Genomic DNA, 16102 nt, shown 5'->3' with positions numbered 1-16102 from the left:
GGATGAATGAAATTGATGAATGCTTGATGGATGGATGTTGAATGTTGTTGAAGTCTTCAAAGATCTTCTCTTTCGCTGCGTAGAAAGTCCCTTGAAACCAAAAATCTGGATCCTTTCAAATGAAGAAAGAGAGCTCTTATATATGAAACCCTAGGTCTTAATTCCAACTTTTGGCCGACCTAGAGATTGAATCTCCTGCCAATTTCTTGGGGTTAAGCTTTATTTTATGATTGGATCGCACTCCTAAAATTTCAGGAAAAATGTCCGGGACCATGTGCATGCCGGGCGCCATGGTCCCAACAACTTTTCACCAAATTTTTAGGGTCCTCGGATATGATGATTTTAGAGCGAATCCCAAAGTTACAGCTGATTTCGAGATGTTTTGACCCCCGAAATCAAGCCCCCAAGTTTAAAATAGGACCTAATTAGGGTTTTTGATTAAATGATGTATTGGAAGAATAAAATGAAAGGGGCACACAAAATTAATTAAGTGCTAAAGGAGAAATGCAATGCAAAATGCAAACTGCGCCAAGGTGGGTGCTAAACTAGGTGTGAAATTGTACTACATACAATTTACGACGCTACAGTTGTATAGACTACAGTGCTCACCGCTTCTCTCCAAAAGGTGTGAGCAACCTTTCCTTGGATCAACATTATTCTCGCTGCTTCATCTACAATCCTATTTTTCCTTTATGCTATACCATTCTATTGTGGTTTCCTAGGGGTAGACAATTGCCTCTTGATGTCATTCTCTTCATAGTACTTGTTGAATTCATCAAAAGTGAATTCTCCTCCTTGATCATTTCTTAGGCACTTTATCCTTTGGCCACTTTCCTTTTCTACTAATGCTTTGAAGGCTTTGAACTTTCCAAATGCTTCGGACTTGTCTTTCAAGAATGTGACCCACATCATTCTTGAGTAGTCATCAGTAAGAATCATAAAATACCTATCTCCCTGAATACTTCTAGTTTTCATAGGACCACACAAATTAGTATGCACAAGATCAAGTAAATTCTCTGCTGAAAAAGAATTCTTAGGCTTGTTCAGAAAAGGCAATCCTCTTACCGGCTTTAACAATATTGTCAAAGTTTATATGACAAAGTCTCTTATGCCATATCCAATTGTCATCAAACTTAGCCATCAGACACTGACTAATCTTGGCATTCAACTGAAATAGGTTACCTCTGGTTTTCTTACCGGTGGCAATAAGTTCACCACTCTTTCCAATTATACTGCAAATTCCACCTTTGAACTTTAGAGTGAGCCCTTTATCATTCAGCTGAGCAACACTTAAAAGGTTATGCTTCAGACCTTCTACCCAATAGACATCATCTGCACTTCTTTTTCCATTCAGTTAGATGGATCCTTTTCCTTTTACCAAGCATGGTGCATCATTGCCAAATTTGACAACACCTCCATCATATTCTTCCACAGATAAAATTTTTTTCCTATCACTAGTCATGTGGTGAGAACAACCACTATCAATTATCCACTAATTAGAATTGTCAATGCGAGAGACAACTGCTTTCTTGTCAGACACTTCTTCCTTCACAACTACAAACACTATATCTTCACTCTCTTCATCCTCTGATTCTTCATTAGTAACACCTTCATCCACAACAACAAGACAATTTCTTCTATTTCCTGCTTTATACTTTCTAAACCTCTCCAGTTTATCCTTATTATCACTGTATTTACTAGTTCTTTTCGGAAGTCTTTTAGCAAGAAGAGCTTCAAACTCCATCAGAATCTCATCATCCATATCTCTACAATAACTAGATTCATAACTAGTACTAGTTTCTTTTCCTTTACAAGATGGTGCAGAAGATGCTCTAACGGCTGACTCAATCTTCTAAACACTACCATCATAGCTATTCAACTCATATGCAGTCAACTTTGCAATGATAGAGTCTAAGGATACCTTGGTTTTATCAATAGACCTTAGTTCCTAGATAGTAGCAACTCTAATTGCATAGACTGGTAACAATGATCTCAAGAGTTTACTAACAACGGTGGCATCCTCAATCGTTCCACCAGTGCTTTTGATATCTCCAACCACAGTCTTAATCCTAATGACATATTGCTGAATGGTCTCTCCTTCAACCATATGTTGGCATTACAATAAGTTGGGAGATTGTTGGCATTACAATAAGTTTGATGGTTGATGATATTGAGAAGGTTGTTCGAGATGAATGATATAATTGATAAAGGATGATTACTATCTTAATATTATTATTTTGTCATTGATGTCAAGCAATTGATTTTTTGAATCAGTATGATGTTGCCATATCTTAAAAAGTATGTTTTGATCAGTATAAAGATGTTAGTAAGTGACACAGAAAGAATGTGAAAATGAAGGGGAGTAATAAGTTATTCAATGGGTAACTATTACCGAGTTTGGCAGTGATGAGATTATGATGTTTTAATTGTTTTGATATCCTATATATATATATATATATATGTATTCAAAGACTAAACAAGAAGGGGAAAAGAGTTCATGTAATAGAATAAGTAAAGGTTTGATACTATTCTATTTTACCAAGAAAAGAGCTAGTCGGTAAACCCCAAAGTTACCGATGTTGGTTAATGAATGAAAAAGTTACCGAGAAGAGAATGTCTACCGAGCAAAGTTTAGTATTAACCAAGTATCAACCGAGCAGTAACAAAATGCATTAAATAAAGTGTATACATTATTTAATGAAGGATGCCAATGAGCTGGAGGTTTATTGAAGATATGAATGTCATTCAAGAAGTTTGTTAAGGATCAACGACAATTAAAATTCAAGAGTTTAAGATCTACAACACAGATTGAACGGTCCTAACTGAGCACAAGTACCAAGAAAGGATACAAGTTTCAAGGCAAGATAAAACATTTTTCAGATCGAAGGATACAGTGAACCTAGTCAAGTTTGAAGATCTGATGGCTAAGATTAATCATGGGAAATGTGATTATGGAGATTAACCAGTTGGGGATTGCTTATAATAAAGAGTAGTTGAAGAACAATGAAGGCGGGCAAACTGAAGCACAGTGATGCTACAGAGGTGATTACCGAGCATAGAAGATTGAAGATCTGATTGAAGAACAAATTGAGAAGCCTAGCAAGGAGAAAGATAAGTCTTATGACAAGATTATCTTGAGCATATTGAGCACATAGAATCTGCTTTGACATTTTAGATGTGAAGTTGCAGATATAGTTTATTACTGTTATTTATGTTTGTAACTGACAGGAAATCTCTTAACTGAGTAGACTTAATAGTCTTATTTGTAAATCCTCTTGGAAGGTAACATTCTGAATGAGTGTTTGAAATCCTTTGACAAGGTCACTTTTAAAAAAGTGAAGATTCTAATAGATCTGAGAGAAATCCCTTAACCAGGTCACATCTAGCAATGTGTATGTAATCTTTAACAGGACTTGCTTTTAACTGAGCATACTCTAGAAGAGTATATTTTCTTGTGGGTCTGAAATCCCACAGTGGTTTTTCCCTATTAGGGTTTCCACGTTAAATTTGGTGTCAAATGTGATTTAATGTTTCATGTTTATCTGTTTATGAGTTTGAATGATTTACAGTCATAAGTTGCATATCAAGTACAAGCTACTAAGGTTGAATCTGATTAGAGTAATGATTATTGAGGTTATCTGATTCACCCCCCTCTCATCTAACTAACAATTGGTATTAAAGCTTGGACTCCAATAAAAAAAGTTTAAAGGCACTTGAGGCAAGATCCGAAGATGTATAAAAAGGATGTACCAAAGCTGAACAAGTCAAGTTTCACCACATGGCAGAAAAGGATGAAGCTGCACTTATCAGTAATTGGAGAATATGCAACATATTATCTAGAGAATGATTACAGTACACCTAGAACCTACCCTATGACAATGGAAGAAATAAAGGCAAAGCAAGAACACATTCAAGCAATGAAAGAGATAACATCATCTTTGACCAACTCAGAGTTTAATGATCTAGAAGGTTGTAATGATGCCAAAGCAATGTGGAATAAGCTCACATCTGTGTATGGTGGAGATGAACATGTTCAAAGAGAAAAATTAGACAGTCTAAGAGGACAACTTGAATCCATGAGAATGAATGAAGGTGAGAACATTATCCAATACAGTACAAGGTTAAAGGAAACTATCAATCAAATCAAAGGAGCATGAGGAACTATTAAAGAAAAGGATTTAACAAGTAAGTTGCTAAGAACACTTCTACCTGCTTATGCCATTAGATTCTCTGCAATAAATGAATTGAGGTTTGTACCAAACATGCAAGTCTCTTAGGATGCTACTATCGGTAAGCTACATGCTTTTGAGTTAAGTAATTTTGATAATAGTGGGTCTTCGGTAAACAAAGTTGAATCTGCATTCAGTTCTTTTCATCTCAGTGATTCTAAAGATTACAATGATAGAATGTCTAAGTATGCTGAAGGAAATCACAGTGGAGCAAGTGAGAGATTTCGCAAAAACATGAAAGAAGTACACAAACTATATGAGGAAATCGAAAAGCAAGAAGAGTTTGAAGCATTATTGGCCAGAAGGTTACAAAGAGGCAAAGGTAAGTATACAGGGAAGTTACCTTTAAAATGTTTTAACTGTGATAAAATTGGACATATGGCTTCTAACTGTCCTAACAAAGATGATGAAAAGAAAGATTACCGAGATGACAGACAGAAAGACAACCAATACATAAGACATCGAGACTTCAGAAGGAGAGATAAAAAGACATGCCTAGTAGCTGATGAGGAATCCAATGATGATAAATCTGATGAGACTGAGACAAAGGAAGTTGTATATGTGGATATCAAAGATGGATCAGATGAAGAAAGGTATGAAGAAGAATCCTTAATATCACACATAAATAAAAATGATTCTTGGATCATAGATAGTGGATGCTCACATCACATGACAAGTGATAAACACAAGTTTGTTAAATTAGAAGATTATGATGGAGGTCATGTAAGATTTGGTAATGATGCACCATGTTTAGTGAAAGGTAAAGGTTATATTACACTTCTTGATAATGCTAAATGTGATGATGTATATTGGGTTGAAGGTCTAAAGTACAATTTGTTGAGTGTAGCACAACTAAATAATATAGGATACCGAATAGAATTTTAGAAAGGAATTGTCAAAGTTCATGACAAACATGGAAAGTTGGCTGCTACCGGGACTCAAACAAGAGGTAATACATTTCACCTTGACTCAACTTGGAACAATTGTCTATATGCAAAAATAGAAGATACCTAGTTATGGCATAAAAGGTTTTGTCATGTAAATTTTGATAATCTAATTAAAATAAGTAAGAAGCATCATGTAAGAGGTCTATCGAGCTTGGAAAAACCTATGAATGCAATATGCTAAGGATGCCAAATGGGTAAGATGACAAAATCAAGGTTTACAAGTAAGTCTTACACTTCTAAAGGAATTTTAGATTTTGTACACACTAATCTTTGTGGTCCTATGAAATTTCAAAGTTACTATGGTGATAAATACTTCATATTATTTGTGGATGATTACTCAAGAATGATGTCAGTTATGTTTCTAAAAGAAAAATCGGAAGCTTTTCAAATGTTCAAATGGTATAAGGCAAGAGTTGAAAAAGAAATAGGAAGACAGTTGAAATGTCTTAGATCTAATAGAGGAGGAGAATTCATTTCTGATGAATTTAACTTATTTTGCAATGATCATGGTATAAAGAGACAAGTATCAGCACCAAGGACACCACAACAAAATGGAATAGCTGAAAGAAGGAACAGATTAATTGTAGATTGTGCCAGAACTTTGATGATAGAAAAGAGAGTACCTCAAATATTTTGGAGAGAAGCAATAAGCACTACAGTTTACACCTTGAACCAAGTACAACTGAAGAAAGGAACCATGAAGACACCTTATGAAATCTGGTATGACAAGAAACCAAATGTAAGTTATTTTAAAATATTTGGAAGTAGATGTTATGTTCACAAAGATCATAGAAATGGAAAATTTGATCAGAAAAGCGATGAAGGATCATTTCTTGGTTATTCCTCTAGGAGTAAAGCATTTAAATGTCTGATCAAATCATCTAATAAAATTGTGGAAAGTGGAAATGTGGAAATTGATGAATTTGCAGAAAGAAATGATGAAGGAAACTCCAAAGAACCAGAAGATTATGAAGAGTTTGTATATGTACAACCAACAAGTTTTACCGAGAAAGCCAATGAAGAAAATACTCCGTTACCCAGTGATGAAGAAGATCATCCAGAGCCTACCGAGCCTATATTAGCAAAATATGTCAGAAGAAATCATGCATCAAGTCAGATTATAGGAGATAAGGATTCTCCAGTGATGACAAGGAACAAACTGAGACATAACACATGTCTGATATCTGAAATTGAATCGAGGATGGTAAGACAAGCATTAAACAATGATGATTGGGTGAATTTTATGACAGAAGAGATTGATCAAATCAAGAAAAATGAAACATGGACATTGGTTCCAAGACTAGAAGAGAAAAATGTAATCGGTACAAAGTGGATTTTCAGGAATAAGCTAAATGAAAAAGGTGAGGTCATTTGGAATAAAGCAAGGCTAGTTTGCAAAGGTTGTGCTCAAGAAGAAGGAATAGACTATGGAGAGACTTTTGCACCTGTAGAAAGACTTGAAGGTGTAAGAACATTGTTGGCATATGCTGCTTACAAAAATTTCAAGGTATATCAAGTGGATGTTAAATTTGCAATTTTGAATGGTATACTAGAAGAAGAAGTCTATATTGAACAACTTGAAGGATTTATTGAAGAGAAAAATAGAGATCAGGTATGTAAGTTGAACAAAGCTTTATATGGTCTAAAGCAAGAACCTAGAGAATGGTATGAAAGGTTGCACTCTTACTTATTAAAGATTGGATTTATAAAGACTAGTGAGAACAACAACATGTGTATGAAGAATGATGAGAATGGAATATTGATGTCAGCCATATTTGTTGTTGATATTATTTTTTGTGGAAATGATTCTTTATGTAAGAACTTTGGAAATGAAATGTGCAAAGAATTTGAGATGTCATTAATCGATGAGATAATGTATTTTATAGGTTTACAAATACTGCAAATGAAAAATGGGATTTTTATTACTCAATCCAAGTATATAAAGGAAATCTTGAAGAAATTTGGAACGAAGGATTCTAAACCTGTAAGTACTCCTATGACTACTAATTGTAAACTATCAAAGAGTGATGAATCTGTATCTATTGATGAGACACTTTACCAATCTATGATTGGAAAGTTGCAATATGTAGTCCATAGCAGGCATGATATAGCACATGCAGTAGGTATAGCTACAAGATTTTCTGCCGATCCCAAAGAAACTCATATGACAACAGTCAAGAGATTTTTTTAGATATTTGAGAGGCACTGAAGATTATGGTCTACTATATGAAAAGAGGAATGATTTTGACTTAAAAGTCTATACTGATGCTGATTGGGCAGGAAATATTGATGAAAGGAAAAGCACAAGCGGTGGAGCTTTCTTTTTGGGAGAAAGACTAGTAAGTTGGCTTAGCAAGAAACAAGGATGCATTTCACAGTCAACAGTTGAAGCTAAATATGTCACTGCAGCATTGAATTGTACCAATATAGCATGGATCAAACAATTGTTGGAAGGAATGAATGAGACAGTTACCAGGCCAATAACTATATTTTGTGATAATACAAGTGCTATTAACATTTCAAAGAATCTGGTAATGCACTCTAAGACAAAACATATCTCTACAAAGTATCATTATCTTAGAGAAGAAGTCCAAGAAAAGAATGTTGTGCTGGAGTATGTTAGCACAAAGGAACAAATCACAAACATCTTCACAAAGCCACTGCCAAGGGACACTTTTGAGTATCTCAGAAGTAAGTTAGGGGTCCTACCCCTATCTAGCACTCACTGATAGAGTTCGGTGACAACATCAATTATATGACTCCAAAGAATACTATTTGTAAGTTGATGCTGATTTACACACTTTAGAAGGATGTCTAAAGTTGTGTAGGATACAGTGAATGAAGACAAGTTACTCTGATCAAGATGCATTTGTATATGTTTGAACTGCAAGGAAATTACTTCATAGGCGAAGTAATTATGGATCAATCTTCCTTTAGGCATTGTTGTCAAAGGGGGAGAAGATTATCAATCAAGAAAAGGTTACAACAAGGAGATGATTGTTTACAGCTCAAGGATAACAGGAGAAGAATAGCAGTTTGAATCAATTGGAATAAATCAAGTTGGTATTTCCATCAATGCCAAAGGGGGAGATTGTTGGCATTACAATTAGTTTGATGGTTGATGATATTGAGAAGGTTGTTCGAGATGAATGATATAATTGATAAAGGATGATTACTATCTTAATATTATTATTTTGTCATTGATGTCAAGCAATTGATTTTCTTATTCAGTATGATGTTGCCATATCTTAAAAAGTATGTTTTGATCAGTATAAAGATGTTAGTAAGTGACACAGAAAGAATGTGAAAATGAAGGGGAGTAATAAGTTATTCAATGGTCAACTATTACCGAGTTTTACAGTGATGAGATTATGATGTTTTGATTGTTTTAATATCCTATATATATGTATTCAAAGACTGAACAAGAAGGGGAAAAGAGTTCATGTAATAGAATAAGTAAAGGTTTAATACTATTCTATTTTACCGAGCAAAGAGCTAGTCGGTAAACTCCAAAGTTACCGATGTCGGTTAATGAATGAAAAAGTCACCGAGAAGAGAATGTCTACCGAGAAAAGTTCAGTATTAATCGAGTATCAACCAAGTAGTAACAAAATGCATTAAATAAAGTGTATACATTATTTAATGAAGGATACCAATGAGCTAGAGGTTTATTGAAGATAGGAATGTCATGCAAGAAGTTTGTTAAGGATCAACGGCAATTAAAATTCAAGAGTAAGATCTATAGCATAGATTGAATGGTCCTAACTAAGCACAAGTACCAAGAAAGGATACAAGTTTCAAGGCAAGATAAAACATTTTTCAGATCGAAGGATACAATGAACCTAGTCAAGTTTGAAGATCTGATGGCTAAGACTAATCATGGGAAATGTGATTAAGGAGATTAAGCGGTTGGGGATTGCTTATAAATAAAGAGTAGTTGAAGAACAATGAAGGTGGGAAAACTAAAGCACAGTGATGCTATAGAGGTGATTATCGAGTACAGAAGATTGAAGATCTAATTGAAGAACAAATTGAGAAGCCCAACAAGGAGAAAGATAAGTCTTATGACAAGATTATCTTGAGCATATTGAGCACATAGAATCTGCTTTGACATTTTAGATGTGAAGTTGCAGATATAGTTTATTATTATTATTTATGTTTGTAAGTGACAGGAAATCTCTTAACTGAGTAGACTTAACAGTCTTATTTGTAAATCCTCTTGGAAGGTAACATTCTAAATGAGTGTTTGAAATCCTTTGATAGGGTCACTTCTAACAAAGTGAAGATTCTAATAGATCTGAGATAAATCCCTTGACCGGGTCACATTTAGCAATGTGTATGTAATCTTTAACAGGATTAGCTTTTAGCCGAGCATACTCTAGAAGAGTATATTTCTTGTGGGTCCAAAATCCCACAGTGGTTTTTCCCTATTAGGGTTTCCACGTTAAATATGGTGTCAAATGTGATTTAATGTTTCATGTTTATCTGCTTATGAGTTTGAATGATTTACAGTCATAAGTTGCATATCATGTAAAAGCTACCGAGGTTGAATCTGATTAGAGTAATGATTATTGAGGTTATCTGATTCACCCCCCCCCCCTCTCATCTAACTAACACCATCCTCATGTATTCAAATTTTTCTCTAAGGCTCTCTTCCTTAGCTTTCTTTACATGCTCATCACCACCATAAATGGTTTCTAGTGCGTCCCATACATCCTTGGCAGTGTCCTTGTCTTGTACATCAATAAACTCAATATCTGATAGGTTGCTGATAAGGGCTTCCATGAATTTCCCATTTTCATAAATCTCTCTCTTCTGATCATCGGTCAGAGTGCCAATGGGAATCACATAGGCATTCTCAACATAGCTCTAGTGTTGACCACCCATAGTCCTGATGTAAATCTTCATTCTGTCCTTCCATATCTTGAAGTTATCTCTATTGACCTTAGGACCTTCCCTCCTCATCATTACAATAGGGTCTTTTAGCTCAAGTGGTTAAGCTTATATCACCGAGGACCTGGAGTTGCTCTGATAGCAATTGATGAATAATGATGAACAACAAATACCCTAATCAGTACTGAGAGGGAGGGGGGGTGAATCAGTACAAATAAAAAATTTCTCAACAAATTATCAAGTTAAAACAATACCAACTAGTTGTCTTCATCATTGAACTTAACCATGGCAATACTGGTTAAACATAGTAAGACTTCAGACAACATAAACTGATAAGTTTGATCACTTCAAATACATTGAATACTTGATAACAACTTCACCCATAAACATATGCATGTTGTATACTAGTAATACCATAACCTATTAGCTCTGCATGCATAATCACTAAAACACAAAATACTTAATCATCACATGAAAAATGCACAACTCAAGAAAAGATTTTTCACGTGGAAACCCAAATGGGAAAAACCACGGTGGGGATGAATACCAAGAAGCTTGTTTTGAACTCTTTTTAATCTTGATCTGTTAGGAGCCTAGTTCGTTTAAAGACTTTACAATAAGGTTATGTTAGGAACCGATCCTATTAAAGCTCACCTAGTTAAGGGATGGCTATATACCCTATTAAGGTTACCTCACTAGAGGATTTGAAGAAATCAATGATCTTGGGTCACCCAGTTAAAGGATTTATAATAAGCTTTTTAAAGCTACCCGGTAAAGGGATTTTCCAACTGTTGAAATTGTTAGAAGACAACAGGTAAAACTTTGATCTGATAATAGCATTGCATGCCAAGGCAGATCCTTTTCATTTCCTCTCTTCTACAATCACACTCTGCAGTTTTCCTCTTACTGGTTTGGCAATAATCTCATCACTTGGATACACACACAATATTTTCCAACAACAAACAATAACAAACATCATCGACCTTATAGACAACAATTAGGTTGGTAGCATAAACCCTAAACCCTAAGCATTTAGGTTTACAATACAGGCAGTCCAATCCTGACTGTCCAAACACTTTGCATAGAGCAATACAATCTTAAACAGATCACAAGACAATCTGCATCATTCATTCTTCACCACATATGGGAATCATTAACCCATCACGCTCTCTTCTCATACCGCTAAGAAGAATGTTCATTCCCGAGGTAGACTTTTAATGCAATCGATCTTCACATGCAAGATCCTCAAGGAAATCCTTCATGTGCATAAAGCTGACGTGGCACCTCAATCTCATTCACATATCTTATAGCTAACTCATCACTGGATGTCTTCGGTTGCATTGCACAAGATATATTGCCAAACCAAAAACCGTAGAGCTGAGACTACCAACCGATAGTCACACTTAGTGAAATGTTGGCACCAATGCACTGCATATCTTCATACCAGTTCACCATCTTCTTCCAGTCTACATACCAGTTCACTTTCACTTATTGACATTAATGACAACATGCATTATCATCATATCATCATGCCAGTTCATCATATGCCATCAATATCCAACACTTAATCATTATGCCATATTGCTGAATGGTCTCTCTTTCAACCATCCTCATGTCTTCAAATTTTCCTCTAAGGCTCTCTTCCTTAGCTTGCTTGATACGCTCATCACCACCATAAATGGTTTCCAATGTGTCCCATACATCCTTAGGAGTATCCTTATCTTATACAATGATGAGCTCAATATCGGATAGACTACTAATAAGGGCTTCCATGACTTGCCCATTTTCTTGAATCTCTCTTTCCTGATCATCAGTTAGAGTGCTAGTGGGGATCACATAGGCATTCTCAACATAGCTCCAGTGTTGAGCACCCAAATTATTGATGTAAATCTTCATTTTGTCCTTCCATATTTTGAAGTTATCTCTATTGAACTTAGGAACTTCCATCTTCATCATTATAGAAAGATCTTTTACCTCAAGCGGTTAAGCTTATATCACCGAGGACATGGAGTTGCTCTGATACCAATTGATGAATAATGATGAACAAAAAATACCCTAATTGGTATTGAGAGGGGGGGTGAGTCAGTACAGATAAAAACATTCTCCAACAACTTATCAAGTTAAAACAATGTTAACCAGTTGTCTTCATTACTGAACTTAACCATGGCAATATCAGTTAAACACAGTAAGACTTCAGACAACAAAACCAGTAAAGTTGAGTACCTTAAATACCATTCAACACTTGAAAACTACTTCACCAATATACTCATACATGTGTAGTATCAACAATACCATAGCCATTAGCTTTGCATGCATATTCAACTAAACAAATGATGCTTAATCATCACATGAAAAATGTACAACTCATAACACATGGATTTTTCACTGGAAACCCAAATGGGAAAAACCACAGTGGGGATGAATACCCACAAGCTTGTTTTTGAACTCTTTTGAAGCTCACTCAGTTAGGATCCTATTTCAGTTAAATACTTTACAATAAGGTTCTGTTAGGAACCGATCCTGTTAAAGATCACGTGGTTAAGGGATGGCTATATACCCTATTAAAGGTTAGCTCGCTAGAGGATTTGAAGAACTCAATGATCTTGAGTCACTTGGTTAGAGGATTTACAATAAGCCTATTAAAGCTACTCAATAAAGGGATTTTCCAACTGTTAAAATGGTTAGAAGACAACAGGTAAAGCTTTGATCTGATAACAACACTACATGCCAAGGCAGATCCTTTTCAGCTCCTCTACTCTGCAATCACACTTTGCAATTTTTCACTCACTGGTCTGGCAAGTATCTCATCACTCAGATACACAGACAACATTTACCAACATGAATAGTAACAAACATCATTGACCTTATAGACAATAATTAGGTCGGTGGCATAAACCCTAAACCCTAATAATTTTACGTTTACAATACAAGCAGTCCAATCTTGATTGTCCAAACACTTTGCATAGAATAAAACAATCTCAAACATATCACAAGTCAATCTGCATCATCCATTCTTCACTGCATATGGGAATCAATAACCCATGACACTCTCTTCTCATACTGCTAAGAAGAATGATCATTCCCAAGGTAGACATTTAATGCAATTGATCTTCACATGCAAGATCCTCAAGGAAATCCTTCATGCATACAAAACCAACGTGGCATCTCGACCTCATCCTCATCTCTTAGCTAACTCATCACAAAATGTCACTGGTTGCATCACACAAGCTAGATTACCAAACTGAAAACCCTAGAGCTAAGACTACCAATTGGTAGTCACACTTAGTGAAACCCCGAAACTGGTTCACTTCATCTCTTCATACCGGTTCACCTGCACTTATTGATGTCAATGACAACATACATTATCATCATATCGGCATGCCAATTCATCATATTCCAACATGAACAAGTATTTTTCATAACATGATGATCTCCTTTCTTGCATTTAATTATCCTTGATGGGAGTATGTGTGTTTCTTGGTTAGGACCTATTGTTTTCTTGAAGTGATACATCTTTTACATGTATAATATCTTTTTGGGAAGTTGTGTAGTTCTTCTCTTTGACCCTATTCTTGTGGGGCATTGATTGTTCTTATCATTTTCAAAGGACCCACTTTTCATTTATTATATGTTGCTTTCTTATGATACGATGTTATTCCTTATGTGAAGTTGTATGTTTTCTCACAAATTATTTCTTATGCAAGAGGTGTATATCCTTGTGTAAAAGCTCTTCTTCACTTGGAAAAGTATGTCTAATATAAACAAACCCTCCACTTTGGGTCAAAAGTGTCTTATCATTCATCAAGAATCCCTTTTTTCTAGCAATACGAGGAAGGTAAGGATTGTTGTTCTCCTTCCTTTTGGTCAATGATATTATTTTTGTTCAAAATCTCCTCTTGGAGGTATATTTATTTGAGATTTAATCTCTTCCTCCTCCAAAGGATTCCCTTTACACTTGTTACAAGATATCTCTTTTACAACTATCTTTTCTTTTCTTATAAGAGTCCTACATATTAGCCTAGATTTGCGTACATCTAAAGGATATTTCCTTGATTTTGAAGGTGTGCATCCTTATTTCTATCTTCCTTAAGACATCAACATACCTTTATTTTTCCATCTTAAGGGGGGCTACATTATGCCCCCTTTGTACTATATTATTTTTTTATTTTGCATGTCTTATACACAATGTTCATTCTCAAAACCAAACCAACAAGTCTTATACGAGATGCTTCATCCCTAAAATTAGACATATTTTATCTTTATTATATGTCTTATACAATTTTTTGCATGCTTGAAACCAAACCAAAAAATTCGTATATGAGATGCTTAACTCTCAAAACTAGACAATAGGGTGAGTTGACTAGAATAACACATATTGCTAGATATTTCAGCTTTTTCTTTTTTAGAGTGTGGAACTAGTATAATACAACTTGCTAGACTATTCTGACTCTCCCTCTTTACATAAATTGCACAACATGACAAAAAAAAATTCCTATTAGCATTCATGTCCCCGTGGGTCACTTAACATAACACAACTTGCTAGCCAATCGATTCCATGGCATCCTTTTCTCTTCTTCTCATCAATCACGTAGTGTAACATGACTTGTTAGCTTGTGGTTCCCATGTTATCTCTTTTCTCCTTCCCATGAGCTCATAGCCTTGCTAGTATATGTGGATCATGGTTCATCACTTGATTCATGCTCTTTCTTTTTTTTTATGGGATCACTTGTTTTCTTTTGATGGAATTTCAAGAATGATATTAATGGCTAAGACATTTATTATTTAGATATCTTCAACTAGTGAAATTGGAGCCTTTTTTTTAATACTAACCCCTTGTGTTGTGTGTATTTGTTTGGATTTTTTGTCCTTGTCTTGTTTTGTGTGTCCTTTCATATGATTATGTGAATTGACATCCTAAGGCTAGGAGATAGGTTCCTAGAATTAGTGGTGTCTTATCTCCTTGTGATCTTGCTCCTATTTGCTCCTCTCACTCATATTTCCATACATTATTGTGAGTATTTTCATAGGCTCATATTCTCGTTAAAGTTAGGGATAAATGTAGCATCATAAATTTGTAACTAGTACTAATTCACACCTCATATTTGTGCTCCTACTTTTATGTGTCCCATTTTTCATTTCTCCTAGGCTTGTTTTGGTCCCTTTTTACTCCAATCATTGATGTCACCTATCTTAGCGGCTATTCCCTCCTATTTTCTCATTCCATAGTCCTATTTTTGGAGGACTAGGACATGGAACTCCTTGGTCCTATACCTGGATACCCTAAAATTCCCTAATCCCCCTTAAATAAGACCCAATTTAAAATGGGGTAGGCACTCCCCCTGCTCAATTGATTTTTCTCCCCATGGCTACACTTGGCCATTGGAGGTCAACCTAATTGATCATTTACCTAGGAAACCCTATATAAAGACATCCTATCAATTAATTTTGACATCTACCATCTATCCATGATATTGTTGAATTTGTCAAGGATTCATTGATCATCAAGCATTTTCAGACATTCAAGGCAACATTTTATCCTTCAAAAATTATGGATAAAAGTTACATCAATCTTCATGCAAGTATGTGTGTTTGATTAGGATTTCCATATTCATGTGTTTTCCATTACATTCAATATTTGTCATTACATTCAAAGACAATTGCATCATCAATCATTCCATCAATAATTGTAGATCTAAGGTATATCTCCTAGCATTTACTTTAGTATTTATATTATTCAATTCAAGGTTAGTCCTAAACTAGGGTTTGACCTAAGGTAAAACCCTATCCACAACCCTAATTCATTTCTTTCTATATATAGGGAACAGGCTTAGGAGTTGTACTTAGGAATTTTGACATGCTTGACGATGATGAACGTGTTCATCTTTCAATGAAGCAAACTTCGAAGGACCAGGGTGCATATGTACTACCTAGACCTAAAACATTTGGCTAAACTTTTGGGAATAGGTTCTAAATCTCTCATTTTTTCCAAATCTTAGCTTGTGTCTCTGTGGGACATCTATAGTATTCTATTAT

Source organism: Cryptomeria japonica, chromosome 1 (genome assembly GCF_030272615.1).
Source record: "Cryptomeria japonica chromosome 1, Sugi_1.0, whole genome shotgun sequence".
NCBI lineage: Eukaryota > Viridiplantae > Streptophyta > Pinopsida > Cupressales > Cupressaceae > Cryptomeria > Cryptomeria japonica.
The sequence above is the reverse complement of the archived record's forward strand: the minus strand, read 5'-3'. Positions refer to the sequence as shown.